Source organism: Pinus tabuliformis, chromosome 4_1, assembly GCF_031772625.1.
Source record: "Pinus tabuliformis cultivar Carrire ecotype Pingquan chromosome 4_1, CPIR1, whole genome shotgun sequence".
NCBI classification, from domain to species: domain Eukaryota; kingdom Viridiplantae; phylum Streptophyta; class Pinopsida; order Pinales; family Pinaceae; genus Pinus; species Pinus tabuliformis.
This window is the reverse complement of record NC_142303.1, coordinates 661,149,123-661,173,942: the sequence shown is the minus strand read 5'-3', so window position 1 is coordinate 661,173,942 and position 24,820 is coordinate 661,149,123.

The following is a 24,820-nucleotide window of genomic DNA, read 5'->3' as shown; positions in this document are numbered from 1 at the left end:
TGTGTTTTTGGAGCTTGAGTCACAACTACAACAAGATGAACCACAAAAGAAGAGTTGTAATTATGAACTGGTTCTTGTTCAGGACAAATCCTTCTTTGATCTTGAATCCCATCAAGAATCGAAGATTGATTAAAATAATGGAGTCATTTCAGGAGCAAATTTGCAAGTAGATGTAAAGGTTTAACCTGTACTTCCCAAGACCTTGGGAAGAAGTTGTGAGCAGCAAGAATAGAACTGGTCTCGCATATAAAAAGGATGGTATTTTGATATTCCAGAATATTCCAAGCTCATCTAGTTTTTCAGTGCTAGATTTCTTCAAGATGATCCATCTTCACATGCTCCTGTTGCACAACAACCACAGATTGTCAAATGCCAACATTGTGATCGAGTTGGGCATGTGAAAGATCAATGTTTTGATCTTCATCCTTGTGAGCATTGAGGTAAGCACGATCATAATTCAGACAAATGCTCCAGGAAAAAGAACTCCTGCAAGAACGAAGATTCACCTTGGATGAATCTCTTCTTGGTAATGGTGTTCAACAGTCAGGAAGTTATACTAGTCATACCATAGAATTTATTCTCGATTATTGACTAGTTTTGCAACAAAGATTTCATCATCTTCTCAAAGGTATCTGACAAGGGGGAATTTATGGTAAGTTACCATCTTCGAAGATTGACCATTCAAAGATTTATTAAGTGAGCCTGAGCCACAACTTGAACCTACTATCTAGAGACCGTGTGAGATAACCATAGCCATATTTAGAGTTGTATCCAGAGACACAATAATTCCCATGAAAATGATTTTTTTATTGGTGGAATTCGTTAAACCATTACCTGCAGAAGATTTTGGTTTCTGCTACAGGTTTTGTTAGGGAGCACTTCCACCAGTAGAAGACTTCATCTTCTAGCTAGACTAGGAATTGTTTAAGGAATTGCTTTGATAGTTCTAGAGTTGGTGCTCATCTTAAAACCACCACTGGTTGAGACCTCGAGTTCTCCTACCTTTGGGTTTGTTTGTGGTTTTCTCTTAAAAACCATCATCTTAGGGAGCTTATTCAACCATTGGTTGTCATGCTTTTTTGCATTTTAGCTCTCTTCTTTGATCCTCATATGCACCCCTTCATATTAAGGGGGGGAATGTTAGCCACCTAATCCGTCATGGTTCTGATGGAAAGTTAATGCATGTCCAAGAAACCTAGAAACTGAATCCATCAGTGACATTGTTGTATTCATACGTAAAATTTACATAATTCTTAATAAATTGAATTCATTTTCCAATATTGCGATTACAAAAATTGAGACACCAAAAGAGGAGGACATCATCAGACCATAATTTAGTTTTAAAATGGTACACTAGCTCATATGTAGAAGCAACAACCTTAAATAAGTCCAAGAGAACCAATCATATGCCTCAGAAAGATCGATTTTGAGGATTTCCATTTGTTTTGATCATGTGGATACCTTGTTGAGCATATCCAATTGCTTTATGAATTAACCTACCTTAGAAAACCAAATTGTTGCAATAAAATAACCCTTGAGAGTAATGGTTTTAGTCTCGTAATGATCACCTTCACCTTGGTAATAATTTTGTATAAACTATTACAAAAGGAGATTAGCCAAAAATCATTAAAGTTGTTGGGATAGTTTACCTTTGAGATGAGGGAGATGAGGGTGATGAATGAGGAGTTAAAAATTCTAGGCATATGCCCAATCTCGCGGATATGCTCCATGACTTGATGTTGATCCTCCCTAACCACAAAAAAATTAGTAAAAGCTTTTGTGGTATAATTGTCCCGTCTAGGATTTTCATTCTTTCCAGAATGGATAACACCAAGAAGTTCGTTTGTTGTCATGGATTGAAATAGATCATTATTCTCCTCATAATCGAGTAGCTTTCATAACATGGCTTGAATCGAGGCCATATCTCTAATATTTTCATGTTCTATTTCCTTGAATAATTTTCCAAAATGGTAGATTTTATTCAAAATGGTTGACTCCAGTATCCCATTAAGAAATATGGAGTTGAAAATCACCATAATGTATAAGAGTTATAGACCATGGAAAATATAGTAAATACATGTAAGATTCTTTCAACATTGGGTAATTTTTAATACATCGAGAAAGATCTATAGATTTAAAGATTTTAGTGGACGTTTTAAAGCCATCAGCTAAGTCTATCTTTAAGACCGAGAAATGGTGGAGAGCATATAAATAATTAAATAGTGTGTGTAGAGAATCAGAAGCATCATTCAAAACCTAGATGTCCACCTGAAATTAAAAAAAATAATTTATATAAAAAATATTATATTACACCCTATTTTTTATTTTAAATATTATATTAGATACATAATAGTATTTATAAATGAATTAGTACGTGAATAAATTAATAAAATATAAATTATATATTATTAGATTTATATAAATTAATATTATTATATAATACAATGATTATAATTATAATTATATATATAATTATATAATTATATATATATATATATATATATATATATATTATTTTCTAGGTTATATTATAGTATATTAATAATATAATATATTCTAATAGATCTATTATATATTATATATAAAAAAGCTATTGGTATGTAAGTAGAAAGTTAATATTATGGTAGTCTATTAATTATATTATATATTATATATTAGAAATAGGAATTGTTAAAAGATCACTAGGTTACCATCACTATAGATCCAAACATTTTAGGTTAAAACTTCTTTTAGAATGCATAATTTGAAAAAAATTTACATCCCTCTCATCTCTTTATAGATCTGAATGAATCTGTAATGGTTTTCTCTCTCTACACAGACATACACAATGTGTAATTTTTACACACAATGTGTAATCTCAACATTATTTACATTTTACTTTTGAATACTATATAGAGTGCATAACTTAAACTTGCGAGTCCAAAAAATCTTTGCTGGATTTTAGCGAAAATTGACCAAAAAAATTTACACTTAAAAAAGAACCAAAATGTAAAATAATGTAACATGTGCATTGAGACATTTTATCTCTACATTGTTCATATTAAAATGTTTTTTTGTTATTAATATATTTTTATTTACACTTAAAAAGGAACCAAAATGTAAAATAATGTAACATGTGCATTGAGACATTTTATCTCTACATTGTTCATATTAAAATGTTTTTTTCTTATTAATATATTTTTAGGTATACTTAATATTGCGTATTCTTGCATATTAAAGTATTTTTTTATTTTTTTTCTAGTTAAGACTAACCTAAGTACCCACGGGGGATTTGAACCGGTGACCTATCGCAAGGAGTGCCTTAACAATGCACCCATTCACCATCAATACAAAGCCCCGTAGGCATATTAAAGTATTTATTGATACACTATATGAAATTTATTATTATTATGAACACTTTTAGATGTAACATATTAATTTTATATTAAGAAGGGAATGAATTACACATCTCCCTCTAATTAGGATAACTTGATATTTTTTTTTTTACTTTTAACTTTCACTTGTTTTATTTTTATTTTTTTTTTTGAACATTGAATATTTTCTCTCTCTCTCTCTCTCTCTCTCTATATATATATATATATATATCCTATGTTGAAATGTTTTTGAAAAGTTACTATAAGGTTTAAAAATCTTACTCACATTTTTTTTATACTTTTAATTACTTTATATATATATATATATATATATATATCCTATGTTGAAATGTTTTTGAAAAGTTACTATAAGGTTTAAAAATCTTACTCACATTTTTTTTATACTTTTAATTACTTTATCTCTTTTAAAAGTTCATATGATATTATATTATGTCATGTGGACAATAAAGTATTTTATTTATTTGGTACAAGTCTATACTTTCAAAATTTTTATCTATGGTGGGCTAGGCCCAAAATGCCCCTTTAATGTCCCAAGGCCAAGCTAGAACTACTATAGTCGAGCCTTTAACAATATGTAACATCCCTTGTCAAAAATCCATGAAATAAAGTATATAAAGGCAAAATAATAACAAAGGTCATGGGGCACATAATCCAAGCTTAATGTTGAGCAAAACATCCTAGTGTGGGTGTTCATTTGGTTTATTATAGCTAGGGAAATTGGCAAAGGCAATGACAAAGTGTTTGCAAAGGAAAAGTGGCATTAATTGACATTTTATTTATGAATATAAGGGAAATGAGGAGAAAATGAAGGTGAAAGGTCACAGGTTGCATGTGAGGAGGAAAATGAAGGAAAATAATGGAAAATGAAGAAAATAGAGGTCTCATTGATAAAAATTCTTCGGAGGATCAATTCACAACCTTTAGTCGGTTCAGTTTTGGAGATCTCTCTCTATTCTCTTTACTTTCTCATACTCTTGGGCACTTAGAGAATTCTTAGAGCACTCATACTCTTGGGCACTTAGAGAATTCTTAGAGCACTCTAGCATTGGAGGAAGGAAGGCAAAGGAAAGACAAGAAAGAAAAGGGAAGTAAAGATGAAGAAAGGAAGAGCGAGATTACTTGCAGGTATCGAGTTGCATGTCTGGTTTCCTTGCTAGTTTTCGCATGCACGGTACATGCATGTGTGTTTTGGTTCTCTTCTTATCTTTGGCATGGGTTTTTCCAGGTGTGACAGTGGTTTTTAACCTTGCTTTTCCATTTCTGGATAGCCATGGTGTGATGGGGTTCTCTTGTTTTGGTTGAGCTGGATTGCCCGATGGTTTTCGAAACTGAGTGGGGTAGTGCAAGGGGAGAAACACAAGCCTACGAATCCCAAGGCCAGTGAAGGTGGATTATGGTGAAGTTTGATTGTGTATGACCTCGTTAGGCCTAGGAATCCTCAACCGGTGAATGGCGAGATATACAATAAATCCTAGATGGTGGAACATCATTGGGCCTAGGAATCCTTGACTCGTGAATGGCGGGAAATATGTTAAATCCTAGAGGTGGAGATAGACAAATTCCTCACGGTTTAGGTTTAAAGATTCAGATTCATCCATGCTTTTTTAGGGCCCAATGATCCAATGGGATTGCGTTAAAGCCTAATTGTATTGATGATGGTTTCCAGCCTAGGAATCCCTCGGTGGTTATACAATAAAGCTCGAGGAAGCCTTGATTGGTTCTGTTGTGAGTCCCACATTCATGCTTGGAATATGGCATGGGGGTGATTAGTTTAAAGAAAGATTTGGTTCAACCTAATCTATGGTGGGTTGGTTCTTGGAAGTTCCTGCCTTGGTTGGCTTATACATACATTAATAAGAAATCATTTTCCTTTGGTATTTCATGTGTAAATGTACTTGTTAATATGTGGTTTTAATAGTTGTTCTATCATTGCTATTTTTCTGGTTATAGGCATGGTTTTATGACAGATCTTAGTCATGGCTTTCATTATGTTTTGATTAGGAAAGGAATGAATAATGAATGTATGACCTAATAAATGATAATGCAGTTATTGTGATAAGGCATAAATTCTTCTTGACGATTCTCAGATAAGTATGAGACCCCTATACTCAAATCTGTGGTTATGACCTGTAGATGACATGTTTGTGATATGTTTGACAAAATGTTTATAATGGATAGTAGGGGTCAGGTCAAGGCCTTGTACCAATGTTCGCATTAGTAGCTTTAATTAATTGTTATTTATCATTTCTGGAAGTTTCATGAAGTTCTAAGCAGAGGCCTGAGACCTGGCCCTAAAAAAGTGGCACAAAATCTGGGGTTGTTGGCTCAGAATTGCCTAAAGAAGGTCACAGTCACATGCATGCCTTATTCTGGGAGTGACTGGAGGCTCTCAGTCGCATGCATGGATTGTCATGGGAGCAACTAGGGGTCTAGCTCAAAAAAATGAGTTGTTGTCTTAGGGGTTGGGAACTTGGAAGGGTTGGTTGTCTCCTAAAGATTATATAGCTTACGAGAAAGGTTAGATTGTTTTGTTTCTTCGGTTCCGCTTCCTTAATTGTACATGCAGAGTTGAATCACATCATGTAACTCTTTGTCACATGTTTACCCTAGTGGACCGGTTAGCTTGGGTAAATGTGGGAGGAGGCTGTTACAGAGTCATATAAGAGCTAGGTTCACCCCTTGGATTGGATGGGCCGAATGTTATGCATACATGTCAGTTGCATATGTGTTCTTTATTCTTGTGGTTTATGTGCTTGTTGTGTAGGCATGGTTGCAATTGTTTCACCATGTGAAAGTAGATTGTGTTGTTGTTGGATGTATGTGTTGTGAGTTCTTGTCAGTTATGCACTTGTTATGCATGTTAGTGTCTATACGTCATTATACATACATTGACATGGTTATAGTTGTCGTGCATGAGGTCATGGTATGTGGTTGGTATAGTCATGCATGCTAATTGGATGATGGTTGAGACAATTTTTATATAATGCTATGATTATGTTTATACATGTATTGAGCTAATCTAGTTGATCTTGTAGATGAGATATCCTCCCCTGAACTATACTGAGCCTGTATATTGATTATGTTATGTTTTGGTTTAAGTTGACATGGTATACTTGAAGGAAGAAAATCGAAGAGGACTAGAAAGATGGTAGACTAAAATTCACAAGACTCTCCCTATGTATCATATGATCAGCATGGTGGTGGGCACTCTTCTGACTTAAGAGACACATTGAGAAGTTTGAAAGAAGAAATAAGAAGTATCAAAGCAGATAATGACATAATCATTCAGGCACAGGAGAAACAGGCAGAGGTTAATGTAGTCATCCATCAGATCTTGTCAGACTTGCAGATAGACAGACCACTTAGGATCACTCATGGATAGGGCAACATGACTAATTGAGCCTATGGTAGCAGGTCTCATGGTGGGAACATGTCACACAAAGATGACATGATTAGAGATGACAGGTTCTTGGATACGCCTGATAGGTAATGCAGTGGACATAAGCTTTACTCTAGTTCTAGTTCAGACAGGTATCATGGCCATCATTGCTATCATCCTTACAAGAGGAGTGACCAGGGATATTTATGGGATGAGTTCAAGAAAGAAAAGCCACCTACCTTTAATGGGTATTTGAAGAAGTTGGAGGATGCAGAGGCGTGGCTACTCAATATGAAGAAGTTCTTTGAGTTGAGTTGCATGATTACATGGAGAACATGAAGGCCAGAACAGGTATCTTCAGCCTAAAGGGAAAGCAGAAATGTGGTGAGAAGATGTGAAGCAGGTTAGAGACATCAGGACAAAAGAGTTGAGTTGGCATGAGTTAAAGAGATATTTGAGGAAGAAGTACTTGTCACGGGAGGTACTACGATAAAAAATCCAAGGAATTATGTGAGCTAAAGATGGGATCGATGATAGATGAGGAGTATACGACTAAGTTCCTGGATTTGTTGAGGTATGTATCATATCTTAAGGATGAAAAAGCCAAAGTTCATAATTTTTTCAATGGATTACCATTAGCGTTTAAAGATCGGATTGAGTATGATGAACCTCAGTCACTTGAAGAAGTCATTGCAAAATTGAAGCACTATTGTGTGAAATAAATGCGCAAGACAGAGTCTCAGCAAGGTTGGAAAGGGAAAGAGAAATCTAAAGGCAAATGGCAGCCAAAACAACCAAGACCTCCGGATGTAGGAGTGAAAGAAAATTTATCACCTTACAAGAAGTTTAATGGACCTCAGCCTAGAGAACAACAAAATAACGGTGATGGTAAGAGAACGTTATAGTGTTTGACATGTGGTAAGGATCATCTCAAGAGAGATTTTCCGCAAAATCAAGGTGGTAGGCCTTAGATTTATAGTGCATAGGATGCGTAGACAGTTAGGGATGTTGGGCAGAGCATTCCACGGATTTATGCATCGCTGGATAATAGGCAGGCGAATCACCATTAATCTATTATCAAGATGGATGGTAAGATTTGGGATCAAGTTGTTTCTATTTTGATTGACCTTGGATCTAATTATAGTTATGTAAGTCCTGACCTGGTGGATAAGTGAGGTTTGAATAAAGAAGTGCATGCCGAATCTTGGTTAGTGCATTCGGCTACAAGTACAAAGAAGAGAGTTCGTCATTTGGTAAGATCTTGTACATTCAAGTTGAAAGGTATGCCTACCTTAGAACATTTGAATGTACTATTGTTGGGATCATATAGTATGATTTTGGGAATGGACTGGTTGTATCTTCACATGACTAAGTTGGATTGTTATGACAAAGCTATTGAATTCTTGAATGACAATGGAGAACAAAGAATCTTGAAGGTAGGAAGAAAGCTACATCAATTAGAATGGTGACAGTTATGTAGGAAAATGCAATCGTAGAAAACGGTGTGTGTTAATTGCAATGCATATTTTTAGTGATAAAGGTAAGGATGTAGAGAATGCAGAAGTTATGAAGAGGTACCTGATCTTGGATCCGTTTCAAGATGTGTTTTCAGCAGAGATTTCAGAGCTGTCACCTCGTAGAGAAGTGAACTTTGGTACAAGGGGAAACACCAACATCAAAGGCACCTTAAGGGACGAGCACACTAGAGTTATTAGAGTTCAAGTTGTAGTTGAAGGAAATGCTTGACAAGGGATACATCAGGCCAAGTGTATCGCCTTGGGGTGCATCAGTGTTGTTTGTGAATAAGAAGGATGGTACTCTTAGGCTATGCATTGGTTACAGGAAGTTAAACAAGGTGACCATCAAGAACAGGTATCCATTGTTGAGGATTGATGACTTGTTCGAATAGTTGAAACAAGCAACAGTGTTCTCGAAGATTGACTTGAGATCCGGATATCATCAGGTACACATTAAAGAAGAGGACATCTACAAGATTGATTTACGGAAAAGGTATGGGATTTATCAGTTTGTTATAGTTCTATTTGGTTTGACTAAAGCTCCAGCTACTTTCATGTGCTTGATGAATAATGTGTTTCATCCTTATCTAGACAAGTTTTCCATTGTGTTCATTGATGATATATTGAAATATTCTAAGAATGAGGAAGAGAATGTCGAACACTTAGCAAGAGTGTTGGGATTGCTAAGGGGAGAATCAAACGTATGTCAAGATTAGAAAATGCAATTTTTTTCAGACAGAGGTTCATTACTTGGGACTTGTTATTTCCTAGGAAGGCATATTAGTGGGTTCGGAAAATATAAGAGCGGTGATGGAGTGTTTGCCAATTTGTTATGAAAAATCTACGACTGCGGATAAAAGTATCTTCCCTATGCCTGGTGGGGTCACCTAAAACAAAAAAAAGACGAAGGGACTAATGTTTTCCTTAAAGCAAATAGATAATGAGATGAAGCCTACTTGGAATTTGTTGTATGCTTCGCTCCTTCCTTATCTTGAATGCTCCAATCCTAGCTTCGATTGTTATTATTAGAACCTACACAGTGAGATAACACAATCAAACGATCCAAAAAATATATGTAGCATCATATAATCACTTTATTCAATAGATCAACAAGGTAGTGAAATATATGACACCATAACTTCGTATATAGGAAAACAAAGAACTCTTTGCATTAATAGAAATGGAGTGAGTTACAAAAAAGAAGAAGGTTTTGATCCTGAAAAAGCGCCCCTCCAAGTTCACTTGTCATTTCATTGTCACAAATTGTACCTCTAATCACCCTAATGAATGTAAAGATATCTCCCACATCATCAACATAAGGGTAGAATCACTCCCCAAAATCAAACAACAACCAACCAAATCCTTGTGGAATGAGGTAAATATATAGGAAGGAGAGGTAGCTCATGAATTCTTATCCACTTACCAATCTAGGCTTGAGATCAAAATGTGATGGGAGGATAGCGCAAGGGATAAGATGGTGATTTCTCCAAGTTGGAATAAGACAGATTCAAATTTTTATCCAAGGTAAGTGGTTGAAACAACCTCCGGAAGCTTCTAGAAGACGAAGCTCCAGATTTTTTATTATTTTTTCCCGAATTTCTATAATCATTGCACCCCCATAGTTTTGGAGGGTGCACTGCACAACACCTTGAGAGAAGGAGAGAACGCACTGCAACACAATTTCTCGGTTATGCAGGGTTCCCTGGTCCTTAAAATCACTGAAATGAAGGATTCAAGGGGAAAAACTCAGGGATTAGGGAGATTCATGCTTAGGGCTTTATGAAAGAACTATGATAATATGTTGAAGGATGTGAATTGATCCTGTTTGAAGGCCTATTGACCAGATGCGACAAAATGGCCTATAACACTAGGTATGGGCATTGTGAGTTTATTGTAGTTCCATTTGGTTCGACTAATTTTCAAACTACATTCATGTGCTTGATGAATAGTGTGTTTCATCCTTATCTGGCCAAGTTTTTCATTGTGCTCATTGATGATATATTGATATATTCTAAGAATGAGGAAGAGCATGTCAAACACTTAGCAACAATGTTGAAATTGCTAAGAGAGCATTAGTTGCATGCAAAGCTTAGTAAATGCAATTTATTTAACACAAAAGTACATTACTTGGGACATGTTGTTTCCAAGGAAGGCATAACAATGGATTCAGAAAAGATAAGAGCGATCATGGAGTGACCCGTTCCTAGAAACATGGACGAGGTAAGATCATTTATGCATCTAGTCGGTTATTATAGGATGTTCATCTGGAACTTCTCTTGGATTACATATCCTATTACGTCACTACAAAGGCAAGGTAAGTATTTGAATGGACCGAGGAATGTGCAGCAAGATTTGAGCAATTAAAGCAATTGTTGATAAACACTCCAGTTCTAAAGATTGAAAATCCAGACAAGGAGTTTGCGGTGTGTACAAATGCCTGCAAGAGAGGAATTGGTGGAGTCTTAATATAGGAAGGACATGTAGTGTGTTATGAGTCACAGAAGTTGAATGAGCACGAGCATAAATATTTGACTCATGATCTTGAGTTGGCAACGATTAGTCATGCATTGAAGATGTGGAGGCACTATCTTCTTGGCAGGAGGTTTGTATTAATGAGCGATCACGGTGGATTGAGGTATCTGTTTCACCAACCGAATATGAATTTCAGGCAAGCTAGATGGTTGGCCATGATTAGTGAGTCTGATTTTAAGATCCGATACATTAAGGGATAGGAAAACAGGGTTGTAGATGTTCTTAGTAGGAGAGTGTAGGTGAATCATATAACAACTATGAGTTATTATGGGACATATTTACAGGATCAGATCCCACAGGAAGGACAACATGATGAAAGGTACATGGATCTTAGGCAAAGGTTACAACATGGCACAAGTAATCAGGATGTTGACTATCATTTCACAATGGATGGTTTGGTCAGATTTAGGGACAAGATCTATGTTCTGAATGAAAGTGAGCTCAAGAAGACTATCTTGCAAGAATTCCATGCAAAACCGTACTCAGGGCACCCAAGATACCAGAAGACATTGAAAACAGTGAAAACGTTTTTTTATTGGTTGAATCTAAAGAAGGAAGTGGCAGAGTTTGTGGCTAGATTCTTGGATCGTCAACAGGTAAAAGCAAAATGTAAGCACACAGGCGGATTACCACTGTGGATTCCAATTCCAGAGTGGAAATGGGAGGTCATTTCCATGGATTTCTTCACATGTTTTCCAAGGAAATCTAGACAACATTATTCCATCATGGTCGTGGTGGACATGTTCAAAATTATAATTAACGTGTAAAAATTTACATTTAGATGAAGCTTATGGAAAACTAACCTATTTATGATACAGGAGATCTCTTCACGTTGAAAATGAAATTACAAAAACTTTATATGAATTTGTTATTTTTAGAGACAATTAACTTGGAAGGGAAATAACAATAACATTAATCTTTTATAGTTGTATTTTTTTACTATATTTTAATTTAATGTAATATATAAATTTATATCTTAAAACATTTATTTATTAATAATATGTTGGAAAAGTAAAAAATATAATCCTCAAAATAAGTTTTTGATATAAATTTTAGTTTTTATCTTTAATTATTAAATAAGAATATTTTGTCGATAATTATTAACAATTAATTTTTCAAATTTCAAATTTTTTTTTGAACAAAACTATCTCTCCATATAAATATTATTAATTTTTACTGAATAAAATCCATCTTAATATTTAAAAAACAATTAAAAGTAAATCATTCTGGTAATAATGTTAAAATATTGTTTACACTTAATATTTATATAATTAAAATATTTATCAATTTAATATATTTATAAATATTATTACATTGATTTGATAATATATTATTTTATAGAATAAAATTTACTCTACAATTTCTCCTGCTTAGTAAAAATAAAGAGTGCACTCAAATCTGGGAAACATAGTACTTAGTGTACTATGTTATAGTACATTGGTGGCACTATTTCATATCTTCATGTTTTTGGATAGAGAAGAACACCTTCTCTTAACCACAGACATTTTGAACCTCGCAAACCAATGGAAAATGGATAGAAAAAGAAAAAGGATGGTATTCTTGTACCTCGTGACTTTTGGAGATCGATTTCATATTGGTTGCACCACGAAAGGTGTCAACGATCTTCTTAATTAAGAGCCATACTGTCGACGTGATTACAAAAGAAAAATCTGAGAATATCATCAACAAAACTTAAATGAGTGAGGTAACTATTCTTACTAATCAAGACTCCATGGAAATCGTTTGATCACTTTGCATTAGAGATAGCAGGATTGAGCCCTTCAACAATAAGTGAAAATAAGTAAGAAAATAGTGGGAAACCTTGGTGCAGTAGGCATGAGGAAATTTGAGCCTGAACCATGCATTGATGTTAGCGATCTAATATATCAAGGTTCTGGTGGATAGTTAATGCATGTCCAAGAAACCTGGAAACTCAATCCAACGGTTTCATTGTTGTATTTATATGTACAATTTACATTATTCTTAATACAATTGAATTCATTTTCTAATATTTTGATTCCTACAACGGTATCAGAGCAGTGGTTTATCTGCCCTGTTAAATCTCTTGAGCCACTAGTTTCATGGCCTTCATGGGCGCTTTGCTTTCCCCCATCATACTTTTTCCCTCGTATAGTTTTTCCTCCAAAACGCAAAGTTTGATTGTGGGGACTTACTGTGAGAAACTTTGCTCGTTTTCTCTCAAGGGTCGGAGCGTTTGCAAAACATTCCTCGTTGAAGAGCCATTTTGTGCGAAGAATCTGTGTTGCAATTTTTTGTTTGACAAGGAGGAGGTTTTGCACATTTCCTAGTCCTGTATTCATCGTGAAGGAGAAACGTTGTGCTGCGTTGAAGTGGACCTGCACAAGATGCCAAATTGCTGGACGTGCTTGAGGAGACATTTTTTTTATGTAGAGCAGATCTGTTTCTATTTGGATGCAAAGTTTTTTTGCGTTGTCAAGGCCTGTGCTCTCCCCAAAAGATGTAAGGAGAATAACAAATCTGTCTCTTTCCTGGTAAGTTGTTTCAAACTAATTCCATTGTGTGGCATCACATAAGCTCCATCCTAAAATAGAAAAGAGCACCTACGTTTACACCAAGAATCGCTCTAATTACCCTCGTGTCTCGATTGACACAAAACCCGCCTTCCATCATCATTGACCAAGATTTGAGATCAAGTTGTTTGAAGTTACTGCGACTAGGTTCATTTTTGTGTGCTTCATCATCCGGTACAAGCTTCTGATGTAAAGCATTATAAATCGAAAGGGTCTTATTCACTAGATTTTTGTCTAATAAAACAGATGCATCGCCATCAGTAGCATGAAAAACCAGTGCGCCTTTGGTGCTCCTACTGGACCTAGATTCTAAACCCCTCTTCCACTTTGGCCCATTTGATTCAGTGGTATCTGGGACACTCGGTTCATTCTTCAGAGTTGCGTGGAGAACACAAATTTTCATTTCAAATATTTTTATTCAAATAACTTTAAGGCTTCAAATGTCAATATAGATTTTATTATGGTGAATTTAAGCATCTTGTTGTTTCTAGCTATGCACGGGAACCATATACAACTCTAAATTAATAAAGTGATGCGAAGATGCTTGTTTTCAGCAGAGCACATCAATGCTGGCACTCTAGTGTAGTTAGTTGTTGTTTTTGTATATTTAGTTGCATTGTGTTGTTTGCTTTAGAGGAGGAGTTGGGTACAGAGTCCATCTGAGAGGAGAAGCAAGAGTGCATAGCTTTCAAATGATGAGATAAAGACCATGTGACTATTGGCATTGTAGACTGGTGATTATGTGCATAAACGAGCAGAGTATGAAGGTTGGTTGGATTCGATTATGATGGTCAAAATTCATATCATGGACGCAAGGCTTGTAGGTTTTCCCTTGGAGTGGTAAGAGATATTTTTTTCTTCGATAATAAAGTTGAATACTGAACGTCGTCAGTGTGGATAGTATGATGAAAATGAAAATTTGTTGTTAGTTATGCAGAGAATGTTAATTTTGATTTCATATTTACATGAAGAAGACGATTTCTAAAGAATGCCCCAATGTTCACAAAATATGATTAAAGTGGTTTTCTATTAAGATATATAAAAGAGGTTGTTTTGGTTGGAAAATTTAGCCATACAAATTTAATGTTTGAGAGAGTTAATTTGATATTACTTCTATGAACAACATTTTTATGTAGAACTTCAGGAGGATAGTTTTTTGAAAGGATGAAGGTGTTACAAAGGTGTCCATGAGTTTTTTTTTTTTTTTTTTTTTTTTTTTTCGGGGTAATGGCATTTGATGGAGAAAAGTTATGTATGTGTCAAAGGAAATGGTGCCCTACTTTGAAGGCTTGAATTTTGGTCATGCTTGTTGGAGGTTTCTGAATTTATATATTTTGTTTATCATATTTGACTACAAATTTTTGACGTTTAGGTGCCATCTATATCATCTATATTTTATTTTGTAAATTGTATTGTAAGTGGGTGCATTTTAGGTTGAACTCGACACCCTTGATTTTTTTATTTTAAACTGGCCAAACTTAAGCGAGTATTAGAGTTACTGAATACTCAAATCTCCATTGTTCATAACACATTCATAATACACTCTCTCTAACATACAAACTTGTTTACAAAATTTTCGGGACAAGATTGTGTTTTTGGAGCTTGAGTCACAAATACAACGAGATGAACCACAAAAGAAGAGTTGTAATTATTAACTGGTTCTTGTTCAGGACAAATCCTTGTTTGAGCTTGAATCCCATCAACAATCGAAGATTGATTAAAATAATGGAGTCATTTCAGGAGCAGATTTGCAAGTAGATGTAGAGGTTTAACCTGTACTTCCCAAGACCTTGGGAAGAAGTTGTGAACAACAAGAATAGAACTGGTCTCGCATATAAAAAGGATGGTATTTTGATATTCCAGAATATTCCAAGCTCATCCAGTTTTTCAGTGCTGGATTTCTTCAGGATGATCCATCTTCACATGCTCCTATTGCACAACAACCACAGATTGTCAAATGCCAACATTGTGATCGAGTTGGCCATGTGAAAGATCAATGTTTTGATCTTCATCATTGTGAGCATTGAGGTAAGCACGATCATAATTCAAACAAATGTTCCAGGAAAAAGAACTCCTGCAAGAACGAAGATTCACCTTGGATGAATCACTTCTTGGTAATGGTGTTCAACAGTCAGGAAGTTATACTAGTCCTACCACAGAATTTATTCTCGATTATTGACTAATTTTGCAACAAAGATTTCATCATCTTTTCAAAGGTATCTGACAAGGGGAAATTTATGGTAAGTTACCATCTTCGAAGATTGATCATTCAAAGATTTATCAAGTTAGCCTGAGCCACAACTTGAACCTATTGTCATAGCCATATTTAGAGTTGTATCTAGAGACACAACAATTCCCATGAAAATAATTTTTTTATTGGTGGCATTCGTTAAACCATTACCTGCAGAAGATTTTGGTTTCTGCTACAGGTTTTGTTAGGGAGCACTTCCACTAGTAGAAGACTTCATCTTCTAGCTAGACTAGGAATTGTTTAAGGAATTGCTTTGATAGTTCTAGAGTTGGTGCTCATCTTTAAACCACCACTGGTTGAGACCTCGAGTTCTCCTACCTTTGGGTTTGTTTGTGGTTTTCTATTAAAAACCATCATCTTAGAGAGCTTATTCAACCATTGGTTGTCATGCTTTTTCGCATTTTAGCTCTCTTCTTTGATCCTCATATACACCCCTTCATATTAAGGGGGGGAACGTTAGCCACCTAATCCGTCATGGTTCTGGTGGAAAGTTAATGCATGTCCAAGAAACCTGGAAACTGAATCCAAAAGTGACATTGTTGTATTCATATGTAAAATTTACATAATTCTTAATACAGTTGAATTCATTTTCCAATATTGCGATTACAAAAATTGAGACACCAAAATAGGAGGACATCATCAGACCATAATTTAGTTTTAAAGTGGTACACTAGCTCATATGTAGAAGCAACAACCTTAAATAAGTCCAAGAGAACCAATCATATGCCTCAGAAAGATCGATTTTGAGGATTTCCATTTGTTTTGATCATGTGGATACCTTGTTGAGCATATCCAATTGCTTTATGAATTAACCTACCTTAGAAAACCAAATTGTTGCAATAAAATCACCCTTGAGAGTAATGGTTTTAGTCTCGTAATGATCACCTTCACCTTGGTAATAATTTTGTATAAACTATTACAAAAGGAGATTAGCCAAAAATCATTAAAGTTGTTGGGATAGTTTACTTTTGAGACGAGGGAGATGAGGGTGATGAATGAGGAGTTAAAAATTCTAGGCATATGCCCAATCTCGCGGATATGCTCCATGACTTGATGTTGATCCTCCCTGACCACAAAAAAATTAGTAAAAACTTTTGTGGTATAGTCGTCCCGTCTAGGATTTTCATTCTTTCTAGAATGGATAACACCAAGAAGTTCGTTTGTTGTCATGGATTGAAATAGATCATTATTCTCCTCATAATCGAGTACCTTTCATAACATGGCTAGAATCGATGCCATATCTCTAATATTTTCATGTTCTAGTTCCTTGAATAATTTTCCAAAATGGTAGATTTTATTCAAAATGGTTGACTCCAGTATCCCATGAAGAAATATGGAGTTGAAATTCACGATAATGTATAAGAGTTAGAGACCATGGAAAATATAGTAAATATAGGTAAGATTCTTTCAACATTGGGTAATTTTTAATACATCGAGAAAGATCTATAGATTTAAAGATTTTAGTGGACGTTTTAGAGCCATCAGCTAAGTCTATCTTTAAGACCGAGAAATGGTGGAGAGCATATAAATAATTACTATCTTTAAGACCGAGAAATGGTGGAGAGCATATAAATAATTAAATAGTGTGCATAGAGAATCAAAAGCATCATTCAAAACCTAAATGTCCACCTGAAAAAAAAAAAAAAAAAAAAAAATAAAAAAAAAAAATAAAAAATAAAAAATAAAAAAATTATATAAAAAATATTATATTACACCCTATTTTTTTTTTTAATTATTATATTAGATACATAATAGTATTTATAAATGAATTAGTACGTGAATAAATTAATAAAATATAAATTATATATTATTAGATTTATATAACTTAATATTATTATATAATACAATGATAATTAAGTTATATAATACAATGATTATATATATATATATAGTATTTTCTAGGTTATATTATAGTATATTAATAATATAATATATTCTAATAGATCTATTATATATTATATATAAAAGAGGTATTGGTATGTAAGTAGAAAGTTAATATTATGGTAGTCTATTAATTATATTATATATTAGAAATAGGAATTGTTAAAAGATCACTAGGTTACCATCACTATAGATCCAAACGTTTTAGGTTACAACTTCTTTTAGAATGGAAAATTTGAAAAAAAATTACATCCCTCTCATCTCTTTATAGATTTGAATGAATCTGTAATGGTTTTCTCTCTCTATACAGACATACAACAATGTGTAATTTTTACACACAATGTGTAATCTCAACATTATTTACATTTTATTTCTGAATACTATATAGAGTGCATAACTTAAACTTGCAAGTCCAAAAAATCTTTGCTGGATTTTAGCGAAAATTGACCAAAAAAATTTACACTTAAAAAAGAACCAAAATGTAAAATAATGTAACATGTGCATTGAGACATTTTATCTCTACATTGTTCATATTAAAATGGTTTTTTGTTATTAATATATTTTTAGGTATACTTAATATTGCTTAATCTTGCATATTAAAGTATTTATTGATACACTATATGAAATTTATTATTATTATGAATTCTTTTAGATGTAACATATTAATTTTATATTAAGAAGGGAATGAATTACACATCTCCCTCTAATTATGATAACTTGATATTTTTTATTTTACTTTTAACTTTCACTTGTTTTATTTTTATTTTATTTTACTCTCTCTCTCTCTCTCTCTCTCTCTCTCTCTCTCTCTCTCTCTATATATATATATATATATATATATATATATATATATATATATATATATATATATATATATATATATGTTGAAAAAAGTTACTATAAGGTTTAAAAATCTTACTCACATTTTTTTATACTTTTAATTACTTTATCTCTTTTAAAAGTTCATATGATATTATATTATGTCATGTGGACAATAAAATATTTTATTTATTTGGTACACGTCTATACTTTCAAAATTTTTATATATGGCGAGCTAGTTCCAAAATGCCCCTTTAATGTCCCAAGGCCAAGCTAGAACTACTATAGTCGAGCCTTTAACAATATGTAACATCCCTTGTCAAAAATCCATGAAATAAAGTAAATAAAGGCAAAATAATAACAAAGGTCATGGGGCACATAATCCAAGCTTAATGTTGACCAAAACATCCTAGTGTGGGTGTTCATTTGGTTTATTATAGCTAGGGAAATTGGCAAAGGCAATGACAACGTGTTTGCAAAGGAAAAATGGCATTCATTGACATTTTATTTATGAATATAAGGGAAATGAGGAGAAAATGAAGGTGAAAGGTCATAGGTTGCATGTGAGGAGGAAAATGAAGGAAAATAATGGAAAATAGTGGAAAATGAAGAAAATAGAGGTCTCATTGATAAAAATTCTTCGGAGGATCAATTCACAACCTTTAGTCGGTTCAGTTTTGGAGATCTCTCTCTATTCTCTTTACTTTCTCATACTCTTGGGCACTTAGAGAATTCTTAGAGCACTCTAGCATTGGAGGAAGGAAGGCAAAGGAAAGAAAAAAAAGAAAAGGGAAGTAAAGATCAAGAAAGGAAGAGCGAGATTACTTGCAGGTATCGAGTTGCATGTATGGTTTCCTTGCTAGTTTTCGAGCGCATGGTACATGCATGTGTATTTTGGTTCTCTTCTTATCTTTGGCATGGGGTTTTCCAGGTGTGACAGTGGTTTTTAACCTTGCTTTTCCATTTCCGGATAGCCATGGTGTGATGGGGTTCTCTTGTTTTGGTTGAGTTGGATTGCCTGATGGTTTTCGAAACTGAGTGGGGTAGTGCAAGGGGAGAAACACAAGCCTAGGAATCCCTAGGCCGGTGAAGGTGGATTATGGTGAAGTCTGATTGTGTATGACCTCGTTAGGCCTATGAATCCTCAACCGGTGAATGGCGAGATATACGATAAATCCTAGACGGTGGAACCTCATTGGGCCTAGGAATCCTTGACTCGTGAATGGCGGGAAATTTGTTAAATCCTAGAGGTGGAGATAGACAAATTCCTCACGATTTAGGTTTAAAGATTCAGAGGCATCCATGCTTTTTTAGGGCCCAGTGATCCAATGGGATTGCGTTAAAGCCTAATTATATTGATGATGTTTTCCGGCCAAGGAATTCCTCGGTGGTTATACGATAAAGCTTGAGGAAGCCTTAATTGGTTCTGTTGTGAGTCCCACATTCATGCTTGGAATATGGCATGGGGGTGATTAGTTGAAAGAAAGATTTGGTTCAACCTAATCTATGGTGGGGTGTTTCTTGGAAGTTCCTGCCTTGGTTGGCTTATACATACATTAATAAGAAATCATTTTCCTTTGGTATTTCATGTGTAAATGTACTTGTTAATATGTGGTTTTAATAGTTGTTCTATCATTGCTATCTTTCTGGTTATAGGCATGGTTTTATGACAGATCTTAGTCATGGCTTTCATTATGTTTTGATTAGCAAATGAATGAATAATGAATGTATGACCTAATAAATGATAATGCAGTTATTGTGATAAGGCATAAATTCTTCTTGACGATTCTCAGATAAGTATGAGACCCCTATACTCAAATCTATGGTTATGACCTGTAGATGACATGTGTTTGATATGTTTGATGAAATGTTTATAATGGATAATAGGGGTTAGGTCAAGGGCTTGTACCAATGTTCGCATTAGTACCTTTAATTAATTGTTATTTATCATTTCTGGAAGTTTCATGAAGTTCTAAGCAGAGGCCTGAGACTTGGCCCTAAAAAAGTGGCACAAAATCTGGGGTCGCTGGCTCAGAATTGCCTAAAGAAGGTCACATTCACATGCATGCCTTATTCTGGGAGTGACTTGAGGCTCTCAGTCGCATGCATGGATTGTCACGGGAGCGACTAGGGGTCTAGCTCAAAAAATGAGTTGTTGTCTTAGGGGTTGGGAACTTGGAAGTGTTGGTTGTCTCCCAAAGATTATATAGCTTACGAGAAAGGTTAGATTGTTTTGTTTTGTCGGTTCCAATTCCTTAATTGTACATGCAGAGTTGAATCACATCATGTAACTCTTTGTCACATGTTTACCCTAGTGGACCGGTTAGCTTGGGTAAATGTGGGAGGAGGCTGTTACAGAGTCATATCAGAGCTAGGTTCACCCCTTGGACTGGATGGGCGGAATGTGTTGGTCATGCATACATGTCAGTTGCATATGTGTTCTTTATTCTTGTGGTTTATGTGCTTGTTGTGTAGGCATGGTTGCAGTTGTTTCGCCATGTGAAAGTAGATGGTGTTGTTGTTGGATGTATATGTTGTGAGTTCTTGTCAGCTATGCACTTGTTATGCATGTCAGTGTCTATACGTCATTATACATACATTGACATGGTTATAGTTGTCGTGCATGAGGTCATGGTATGTGGTTGGTATAGTCATGCATGCTAATTGGATGATGGTTGAGATGATTTTTAGATAATGCTATGATTATGTTTATACATGTATTGAGCTAATCTAGTTGATCTTGTAGATGAGATATCCTCCCCTGAACTATACTGAGGTATGTTGATTATGTTATGTTTTGGTTTAAGTTGACATGGTATACTTGAAGGAAGAAAATCGAAGAGGACTAGAAAGATGGTAGACTAAAATTCACAAGACTCTCGCTATGTATCATATGATCAGCATGGTGGTGGGCACTCTTCTGACTTAAGAGACACATTGAGAAGTTTGAAAGAAGAAATAAGAAGTATCAAAGTAGATAATGACATAATCATTCAGGCAGAGGTTAATGTAGTCATCCATCAGATCTTGTCAGACTTGTAGAGAGACGGACCACTTAGGATCACTCATGGATAGGGCAACATGACTAATTGAGCCTATGGTAGCAGGTCTCATGGTGGGAACATGTCACACAGAGATGACATGATTAGAGATGGCAGGTTCTTGGATACACCTGCTAGGTAAGGCGGTGGACACAAGATTTACTATAGTTCTAGTTCAGACAGGTATCATGGCCATCATTGCTATCATCCTTACAGGAGGAGTGACCAGGGATATTTATGGGATGAGTTCAAGAAAGAAAAGCCACCTACCTTTAATGGGTATTTGAAGAAGTCGGAGGATGCAGAGGCATGGCTACTCAATATGAAGAAGTTCTTTGAGTTGCATGATTACATGGAGAACATGAAGGCCAGAACAGGTATCTTCAGCCTAAAGGGAAAGCAGAAATGTGGTGGGAAGATGTGAAGCGGGTTGGAGACATCAGGACAAAAGAGTTGAGTTGGAATGAGTTAGAGAGATATTTTAGTAAGAAGTACTTGTCACGGGAGGTACTACGATAAAAAATCCAAGGGATTATGTGAGCTAAAGATGGGATCGATGATAGATGAGGAGTATACGACTAAGTTCCTGGATTTATTGAGGTATGTATCATATCTTAAGGATGAAAAAGCCAAAGTTTAGATTTTTTTCAATGGATTACCATTAGCGTTTAAAGATCGGATTGAGTATGATGAGCCTCAGTCACTTGAAGAAGTCATTGCGAAACTGAAGCACTGTTGTGAGCAATAAATGCGCAAGACAGAGTCTCAGCAAGGTTGGAAAGGGAAAGAGAAAGCTAAAGGCAAATGGCAGCCAAAACAACCAAGACCTCCGGATGTAGGAGAGAAAGAAAATTTATCACCTTACAAGAAGTTTAATGGACCTCAGCCTAGAGAACAACAGAATAAAGGTGATGGCAAGAGAAGGTTATAGTGTTTGACATGTGGTAAGGATCATCTCAAGAGAGATTGTCCGCAAAATCAGGGTGGTAGGCCTTAGATTTATAGTGCATAGGATGCGTAGACAGTTGGGGATGTGGGCAGAGCATTCCACGGATTTATGCAGCACTGGATAATAGGCACGCGAATCACCATTAATCTATTATCAAGATGGATGGTAAGATTTGGGATCAAGTTGTTTCTATTTTGATTGACCTTGGATCTAATTATAGTTATGTAAGTCTTAACCTGGTGGATAAGTGAGGTTTGAATAAAGAAGTGCATGCCGAATCTTGGTTAGTGCATTCGGCTACAAGTACAAAGAAGAGAGTTCGTCATTTCGTAAGAGCTTGTACATTCAAGTTGAATGGTATGCCTACCTTAGCACATTAGAATGTACTATTGTTGGGATCATATAGTATGCTTTTGGGTATGGACTGGTTGTATCTTCACATGACTAAGTTGGATTGTTATGACAAAGCTATTGAATTCTTGAATGACAATGGAGAACAAACAATCTTGCAGGGTAGGAAGAAAGCTACATCAGTTAGAATGGTGACAGTTATGTAGGAAAATGCAATCGTAGAAAACGGTGTGTGTTAATTGCAATGCATATTTTTAGCAATAAAGGTAAGGATGTAGAGAATGCAGAAGTTATGAAGAGGTACCCGATCTTGCATCCGTTTCAAGATGTGTTTTCAGCAGAGATTTCAGAGCTGTCACCTCGTATAGAAGTGAAGTTCTATATTGATTTGGTACAAGGGGAAACACCAACATCAAAGGCACCATAAGGGACGAGCACACCAGAGTTATTAGAGTTCAAGTTGTAGTTGAAGGAAATGCTTGACAAGGGATACATCAGGCCAAGTGTATCACCTTGGGGTGCATCAGTGTTGTTTGTGAATAAGAAGGATGGTACTCTTAGGCTATGCATTGATTACAGGAAGTTAAACAAGGTGACCATCAAGAACAGGTATCCGTTGTTGAGGATTGATGACTTGTTCGAATAGTTGAAACAAGCAATAGTGTTCTCGAAGATTGACTTGAGATCCGGATATCATCAGGTACGCATTAAAGAAGAGGACATCTACAAGACTGATTTACGAACAAGGTATGGGATTTATCAGTTTGTTATAGTTCTATTTGGTTTGACTAAAGCTCCAGCTACTTTCATGTGCTTGATGAATAATGTGTTTCATCCTTATCTACTTATCTAGACAAAGTTTCCATTGTGTTCATTGATGATATATTGATATATTCTAAGAATGAGGAAGAGCATGTCGAACACTTAGCAAGAGTGTTGGGATTGCTAAGGGAGAATCAAACGTATGCCAAGATTAGAAAATGCAATTTTTTTTCAGACAAAGGTTCATTACTTGGGACTTGTTATTTCCCAAGAAGGCATATTAGTGGGTTCGGAAAATATAAGAGCGGTGATGGAGTGTTTACCAATTTTTTATGAAAAATCTATGACTGCGGATAAAAGTATCTTCCCTATGCCTGGTGGAGTCACCTAAAACAACAAAAAGACAAAGGGACTAATGTTTTCCTTAAAGCAAATAGATAACGAGATGAAGCCTACCTGGAATTTGTCGTATGCTTCGCTCCTTCCTTATCTTGAATGCTCCAATCCTAGCTTCGATTGTTATTATTAGAACCTACACAGTGAGATAACACAATCAAACGATCCAAAAAGTATATGTAGCATCATATAATCACTTTATTCAATAGATCAACATGGTAGTGAAATATATGACACCATAACATCATATATAGGAAAACAAAGAACTCTTTGCATTAATAGAAATGGAGTGAGTTACAAAAAAGAAGAAGGTTTTGATCCTATAAAAGCGCCCCTCCAAGTTGACTTGTCATTTCATTGTCACAAATTGCACCTCTAATCACCCTAATGAATGTAAAGGTATCTCCCACATCATCAACATAAGGGTAGAATCACTCCCCAAAATCGAACAACAACCAACCAAATCCTTGTGGAATGAGGTAAATATATAAGAAGGAGAGGTAGCTCATGAATTCTTATCCACTTACCAATCTAGGCTTGAGATCAAAATGTGAAGGGAGGATAGCGCAAGGGACAAGATGGTGATTTCTCCAAGGTGGAATAAGACAGGATTCAAAATTTTATCCAAGGTAAGTGGTTGAAACAACCTCTGGAAGCTTCTAGAAGACGAAGCTCCAGATTTTTTTTATTATTTTTTCCTGAATTTCTATAATCATCGCACCCCCATAGTTTTGGAGGGTGCACTGCACAACACCTTGAGAGAAGGAGAGACCGCACTGCAACACAATTTCTCGGTTATGCAGGGTTCCCTGATCCTTAAAATCACTGAAATGAAGGATTCAAGGGGGGAAACTCAGGGATTAGGGAGATTCATTCTTAGGGCTTTATGCAAGAACTATGATAATATGTTGAAGGATGTGAATTGATCCTGTTTGAAGGCCTATTGACCAGATGCAACAAAATGGCCTATAACACAAGGTATGGGCATTGTGAGTTTATTGTAGTTCCATTTGGTT